The following is a 6,976-nucleotide window of genomic DNA, read 5'->3' on the forward strand; positions in this document are numbered from 1 at the left end:
TTCGGTACATGTATCAGTCCGTGAGTGAAAGGGTCACCACTACTGAGGATCTCCCCCCTAATCTTAGATAGGTCGTCTGAGGGTTCGCCGCGGTTCATTGCTGTGCTTACACACTAGGCTACCCTTCTCCGAAAGCTCCGCGGGACCACCTACCACTAGTCTTCGGCCGGAGGGGTTTATTGCACAAAAACGCCGGGACGCAGGCTCCCGAAGAGGGAAGCCCAACGAATGTCAGATGCAAAGCCCCGCACCTCATTAAGATCATATTGGCATACTCTCCCAAAAAAAAAAGAGCAGACCCCATTGAAGACGAGAGTGAGGTACAACAAGGCCATTTCTGTCCACCGCCCTTCTCACGGAGCCGTACGTGGACGTTACCGTTCATACAGCTCCCAGCCGGCAAGCAGTTAGCCTCCCTCTACAAGAAAGAATGGAAGTATGGATGAATCGACATCAAATAAAATAAATAGAGGAATTAGGTTTTTCTTTTCAGCAATAACATGATAAGAGCATCCCTTTCACAAAAACCTACGGGTCCTCCCCCTTATCCTGCCTGCCACTTCAGCACCTTGTGATCTTCTCAAAGATCATTACGAGCCCTCTCCTAGAATGTTTTTGTAGATTCCGAGAATTCCACGGTGGATCAGGATGAGTATGTCCTGGATTCATTCTCATCCTGGAGCTTCTGCTCTCCTCCGGGGAGGGGTTTTGATAGATAGAGAGGTGAGTCGAGGGTAGCCCCCCGCTTGACCGATTTCTCGGAACGGAATCAGAGGAGGTTTGAGCTCGACCCGCTAACGAGCCCCTGAGAAAGCCTTGGTAAAGTCAAGCGCGTTAGCTCTTTTAAGTGAAGGCGCGCATCCTCTTGCTGGGAGAGGGGCTAATGCCACTCGCCCTAATGAATAAATAAACAGGAGAGGGGTGAAGCTTGCTTACTTGTTAGAGTAAGGAGCTTAGGCTTTCGAAAGCTCAATCCCTTGCTTGTTGTTTTCGAGCCGGAGCTCGCTGGGTAGTGAAGTGGTCCGTGAAGGTTAAATCACACTTGTGTTAAGCAAGCCGAGTAGTCAGACTTAAGATTTAAGCAGCTGTTGGAGAGAAGACACCAGTCAGACCTGCAAGCACCGGGTAGTACGCAGCGGCAGTTTTCAATCATACAATGTGTACTCGTAGTCTGACTTTTAGCGGTAGTCAGCTGTCCTCGTTCTCCTCTTTTCATTGCCCTATTGAGTTGAGTAAGGGTCGGTGTTTGCAAAAATGTCGAGCCGACGGGGTCAGGTACCAGTAGTGACAATGGCAAAGGGGGGGAGCTGGACACTGCTGAACCGGAAGAGATTGCTCAGGATGAGTGTCTGGGTAACAAAGCCGAGAAGGGTGTAGTCAAGGTGCGAGTTTAACGAGCGAGGAGAGTGATTTGGCCCATAGAAGCGAGGATCTGGAAGAGAGGGTTGATACTGGGTCAACTATGGCAGTGACTGAGGGGGACTTGTTCTGTGATAAACAAATGACTCCAAACAAGAACCTCAGGGCAGCCAATCCTAAGAAAAGAGGTGAACCTGAAGCAGTAAGAGTAAGCGTGGTGCTATGACCTTTTTCGAATCGAATGATTCAGCGCTCTCAGAAAGCGGATCAAAGGCTTCCTATTCAACGGATTCGGATTATTCTACTTTAGATGCTTCCTCGGCCGCGCAGTACGTACTTCTGTTTGGAGAGTCTGTTCCTTACTTAGCTAGGACTTGGAGTGACTAGAGTAGCCCCTCTGTATCCGAGCCTTTTTGTTTATGCACCTGAAACGGCTTCCGATTTTACTTACTTATAGTAAAGTAAAGTGGATCGACCCCGTTCAGTAGAATTCCGAAGAAAGAAGGCTAGGCTTCTTGAACCAGAGCTAATTCGATCTTCCCCTTTCGACAATGTGTTTGAATAGCAAGCAAAAGTACCACGACCGAACAATTCAATTCGGTTAACAAACTACTTCTAGAATGAACTACATCCATCAACCGGCATACCTTTCTTCTCGTAACTACGATCTGTCTTCGTTCGGTGTTGATATGATCTTTCTATCAAGAGAAGATCGGGAATTGCCGCTAGGCTTTTCTTTTAGCTCTCACTCATCCCGGGCGATTCTGATTCTTATTGGCCACTAAGGAGTAGTTGTTTTGACCAAGAGAACGAGCTAGACAGAAAAGGTACCACCGAAAGAAGGTCGACCTCACCCCCTTTGGTAAACCGAAGCAGAGAAAGAGGAAGAAGCAAAGCTAGGCCATTCGATTAGGGATGTTCTCACCTGTGCGTACTATCTTGAAGAAGGAATATAAAAAAGAACCTGATTCTTTTTCGCATCTCCCAAGTTCGAATGCTTTTTTGCTGTTAAAAGAAATCGAATACCATTCGTGACCCAATTCAAAAACGGAGTGACTGAAGACCTCCTCCCCCTTTCCCGCCTATCCCTCCCGCAAGAGAGGACTCGTTCTGGCTTTAAAGAGCCTCTTTTTTAGCAGTCTCGCCCATAAGATGAAGATTGACCATCTCTTCTTCCAAGCTTCTTTCTGCTTCTTCTCGGCGTAACGAAAGAACTAGATGAGGAGAGGCCTCCGGTTTCAAATCCCTACCCTACGCCTTACGAGGGCGCCCTAGCCAGATTCACTCCCAAGGGTCAATCAAGCCTTTGAAACTAGTTCAAATAGTCGTCACAGTCTTCGTTCCTGCTTTCAACGAGACTTTCTTAGCTGCATCAGCTTGTAAAACTCTCTCTCCTTCACCAGGAAAGGGAGAGCGGACAAAGTACCAGACGATTTGGGTTGGGTAAGAAGAGCGTACGATAAGAGTAAGCAGACGATGTCGATAGAAGACGATTCGTGGGATCTTCCTAAAAGTAAAATAAAGATAAAAATGAGCTAAGCTAAAGAAGGTATGCCCAGCCCATGAAATTCGATGTCGAATGAGTACGATTTCGAGCATAAAGAGAGAAGAAAAAGGAACTATTTAGCAAGAATCTAGGTTTAGCAAGATAGCTGCCAGAAAGACTGAGCTTAGGTGCATAGCGCTTAAATAAGTGGTTGAAGAGTAGCTTTCCATCCCGACAATGACTACTGACTTTCCATTTTTGGGATTTCACTTCACTTAAAAGACTGGACTTCCAGCAGCAATGAGAGCAAAGGCAAGGAATTGATGCGCCTCGAAGAATGGGGCAAGGCCAATTTCCAGACAATGGCAAGTGCTTGAGAAGGAGCTGTGAAAGAAGGGGCTGCTAGAGAATAGGGAGCTCTTGAAGAAGAAGGGATTGCGGGGTGAACGGCATTCTGTTGTACTACTAACACTAGCTGTACTAGAGTAGTTTAGTAGCGCCTTTTGAATCAAAATCAAATAGGCGAACCCTTTCCGAATCCGAAAGGCGAACAGCCCGCATTGCAAGCAAATAGATAGCCCCCGCCCGTTTGAGTCGTTGCGAGCCGGAAAGCGTACCGGCAGTTTGAGTCACGAAAGGGCCGCTTGCTTAATCTTTATTTTCTTATTTATATATATATATACAAACAAAGAAGAAATTTTTTTATCCAATTGTTCATTCCTGGGAAGAGGAAGAAGCAGATAGAGCAAAGGCCTCCTCTTTCCGTCCACTCTTCCCGAAGTGAGCGAATTGCATGTAGAGATCCGTAGGGGCTTATAGTTTAATCGGTTGAAACGTACCGCTCATAACGGTAATATTGTAGGTTCGAGCCCTACTAAGCCTACCACCCCCTTCTCTTCACCCGATACAAGAAGGCAGTCGAAGTCCCCTCCACTCTTCATTTTATGGGAAGACATCGCGTTCCTAGTCGATTTCCCTCATTGCACTGTCCCCTTAATGCTACGAAGTGAAGCAGGCATAGAGACCAACCAAACCATAGGGTATCTATCCTGTGATCTTTCATCAACCCCGGCTCGGTATCGGTAGTCTCAGTCTTTCCCTGCCTGCCCTGGTATGAGTTGAGAGTTTAAGAGGGAGTCTTATTCTACTCTAGGCTCACTCCACCCCCTGTCTTGTCTTATTTCAGGACTCGATTGTTAAGAAATCCCTGACTCTGTCTTTGGGCTAAAGCCTATAGTTCTCTCCTCACTAACGGAAGTATCTTAGTAAGTAGCATCAGCTCTTCCGGGGGGAAAGCCTAAGTCAGGAGTTTTAGCGGGCTATCCACAAGCATTAGTTCTCCCCCTGACCCGCCTCCCAACCTCAAGATCATCAGCGGACGACGCCTTCTTCCGAAAGTCCTCCCTCTTTGCCCCAGCGAAAGATACTTAAAAAGATCCGTATCTGATTCCTCGGGTCTTGCTGCGTCAGCTACCGTAGATAGGAATAAAGCTTAGTAGTAGGAAGCAAATAAAAGAAAGTATGCCCTACATGTCAACAGGGTGGAAGTTCAAAGCATCGAAGATGAGTACATGGAAGCACCAATGAAGAAAGTCCAGAGTGCAGATATAACCTTCTCGACAGAAGACATCTTGCTGGACAGGAAGAAGCATACATAAGCGGCCTCTTTTTCTCACCGAAGGGACTATACCAACCAAACCAAAAACCGGAAGAGGGATGCGCCATTAACAGCTTCAATACTGCCTTACGCATAATTTGATCATCGGCAGGGCGAGTTGATGGGCTACCATGACAGTAAAGAGCTCACATTTCAAGGGAAGATCGCCTCTGGATTCAGGATCAGACTTCGGAGCTTGTGCTCTACTAACGGAAGTAACCATACTAAGGGGTTTTCCAGGAGGAAGGGACCAGGCCCCACCTATACCTTGAGAGTGGGCAACGAGATGGCCTACTAGGTCCTACCCAAACCATGATTCGAATTTGGAATAGAGAAGGTCGGTTTATCTATATGCGGAATCGGCCTTCAATCCATAACTTTTCTAGTTGAGTTGACTACATTCCCACCCTTCTGCAGTCATCATTGACGAATTAGCATCAACGGGGTTTATTCAGTTTTACGACTCCGCATCCGCTCGTGACGGACTCGGGTCGAGGAACTCACTCAAAAGACTGACTTCGAATTCAAATTTTTAGTTTTAACTGTTTTTCTAAGGCCACTTAAAAAGAAGAGATTTTGCCCTGATCATTAGTCAAATCAAAGGGAAGTATAGGACTCTTGATTCGAAGTTACAGCCGTACCATAAGTATCTAGAATCCGTGGTATCCCGATTCGAAGATGTTGAGTTCCACTACCTACAACGAGATCAAAACTGTTTTTAAGATGCTTTAGCTACTCTAGCCTCTATGGTGGATATGCCGTCGGACGCTGATTTGCAACCCTTGCCTTGATAGTGCAAAAGAGAGAAAGACCAACTTTCTCTCTTTTATGGATCTAACGGCATAAGAAGGTTTTCCGTGGTACTCAAACATAAGAGCAATCAGGCAATACCTGACGAATACTACACCCATAGATAGGGTAGCACTCAGAAAGATAGCTGCCCGAGGGAAGGAAGTTTGATTTGATAAGAGGCACCACAGCGGAATCTACCTGAAGTGTGGAGATAAAAAGGCTTATGACGGAAATCCATAGTGGGGGCCTAGATGAATGGCCATGGATGAAGACTGTGCTCAGTTTGTTAGGAGGTATTACAAGTGTCAAGTCAAGTTCATGCCAATCCTATACAAAGTAGTATTAATAAAGAGGATAATCATGCAGTAGCTGGAATAAATCTAGATGAAGTTGCTGTTATAGCACATCTAAAACGTTTTGAATGCTAAAAAACGAAGATAAGACTGCCGTTAATAAGGTTTGAAATTGAAATGAGTTTCATGTCAGTAGGCACACCTCAGCTACAGTTGTTGATGGAAACAAGGGTTTACATTGAGCAAATCGGAATAGCGTGGAATTCCTTCATCATCATTTAGGCTTTTCTTGGTTTGTATTGATGACATTCTTTCTTAAATACAAAAAGGTAACTTAACTTCAAGTAACTGCTATGAGAGCCGAATCCCTTTAATTCGATTCATTAGGTTGGGAATAGTCCTTACTTTACTGAAAGCATAGACTGAATTAGGAATATCCCAGGTATTCTTGCAAACAGCGTATTAAAATGAAAGGAAGATGCCCCATCGATAGCTATCTGTATGGAAGGAAGAGAGAGAGCCTTGGATTGCTTTGGATGCTCTAATAGTCTACGATGGGAGAATAGAAATAGTGAAGGGTGAAGAGGATAGGATCGGTAACGATGAACATTCAATTTCTCTTTTGAGATACTCAAAGGTGCTGATGAAAGAAGAGTTTATGGAAGCATGAAAGAGTTTGCAGTCCAGCTAACGATTGAAGCACAGATATCTTTGCGTAAAGGAATTCGCCTTCTTCAATCAATCGACATACTTACCTTTTTACCTGTGATCCATGAGTCCCATTGTATCAATACGGGTGGTTCAATCAAAGAGTCATAAGTGGTCATCGCTTGGAAATAGAAAGAGTCATGGTATTGCCTACTCATGTTACTGATCATTATACGAACTTCAGCCTTTTCAAGGGGATCAGCTCATATCTTTCTATTTTTTAAGAATTTATTCTTTCCCTCGGGGAACGAAGGCTATAAGAGAATCAGTTGCTTATATAGGAAAGGAAGTAAAGATGAGCTCTCTTATGACCCTAAGGGCTAACTGAACTCACTTGAAAGAGGGAGACAAAGATGTGAACATGAAGTTCAGAAGTTCCCCAGACGTGGGTATGGACTAGGGACGGAGATTCTTTGAAAGAAGACCCCTTTCTTAAGCATATAGCTAGCATTCCTTCAGAACCAGTTCTTCGTGCAATAGGGTTCGTTCCTCACACAAGAATGCCTCCATTTGAGAATAAGCTGCTTCAACAAGTATCCATTGGTTTACTAGTAAGCATCCAGCGCCATTAGAGATCCTCTATGTACATCTAAGGGCTCCTTGCTCATGTTTTCAACATAGATCCTACTTCCGGGTATAAGAAAGAACCAAGACCTTCCTTTTAGTAAAAGATGGGTTTGC

General features: G+C 45.0%; 1 protein-coding gene across 1 annotated transcript in view; it reads right to left on the reverse strand.

Annotated features, from left to right (window-relative positions):
- The window catches only part of LOC146874695 (uncharacterized), a 3,059-nt gene extending 2,938 nt beyond the window's left edge, over positions 1 to 121 (reverse strand). Inside the window, exon 1 of the mRNA XM_085669635.1 lies at positions 1 to 121. This exon is cut by the window's left edge and continues 2,938 nt beyond it. The gene's annotated coding sequence lies outside the window, so the exon portion shown is untranslated.
- Positions 122 to 6,976: the final 6,855 nt, after the last annotated feature.

The sequence above is a fragment of the Vigna unguiculata genome, unplaced genomic scaffold (genome assembly GCF_037176805.1).
Source record: "Vigna unguiculata cultivar grain cowpea cultivar isolate G323 ecotype 2 unplaced genomic scaffold, ASM3717680v1 ptg000253l, whole genome shotgun sequence".
Lineage (NCBI taxonomy): Eukaryota > Viridiplantae > Streptophyta > Magnoliopsida > Fabales > Fabaceae > Vigna > Vigna unguiculata.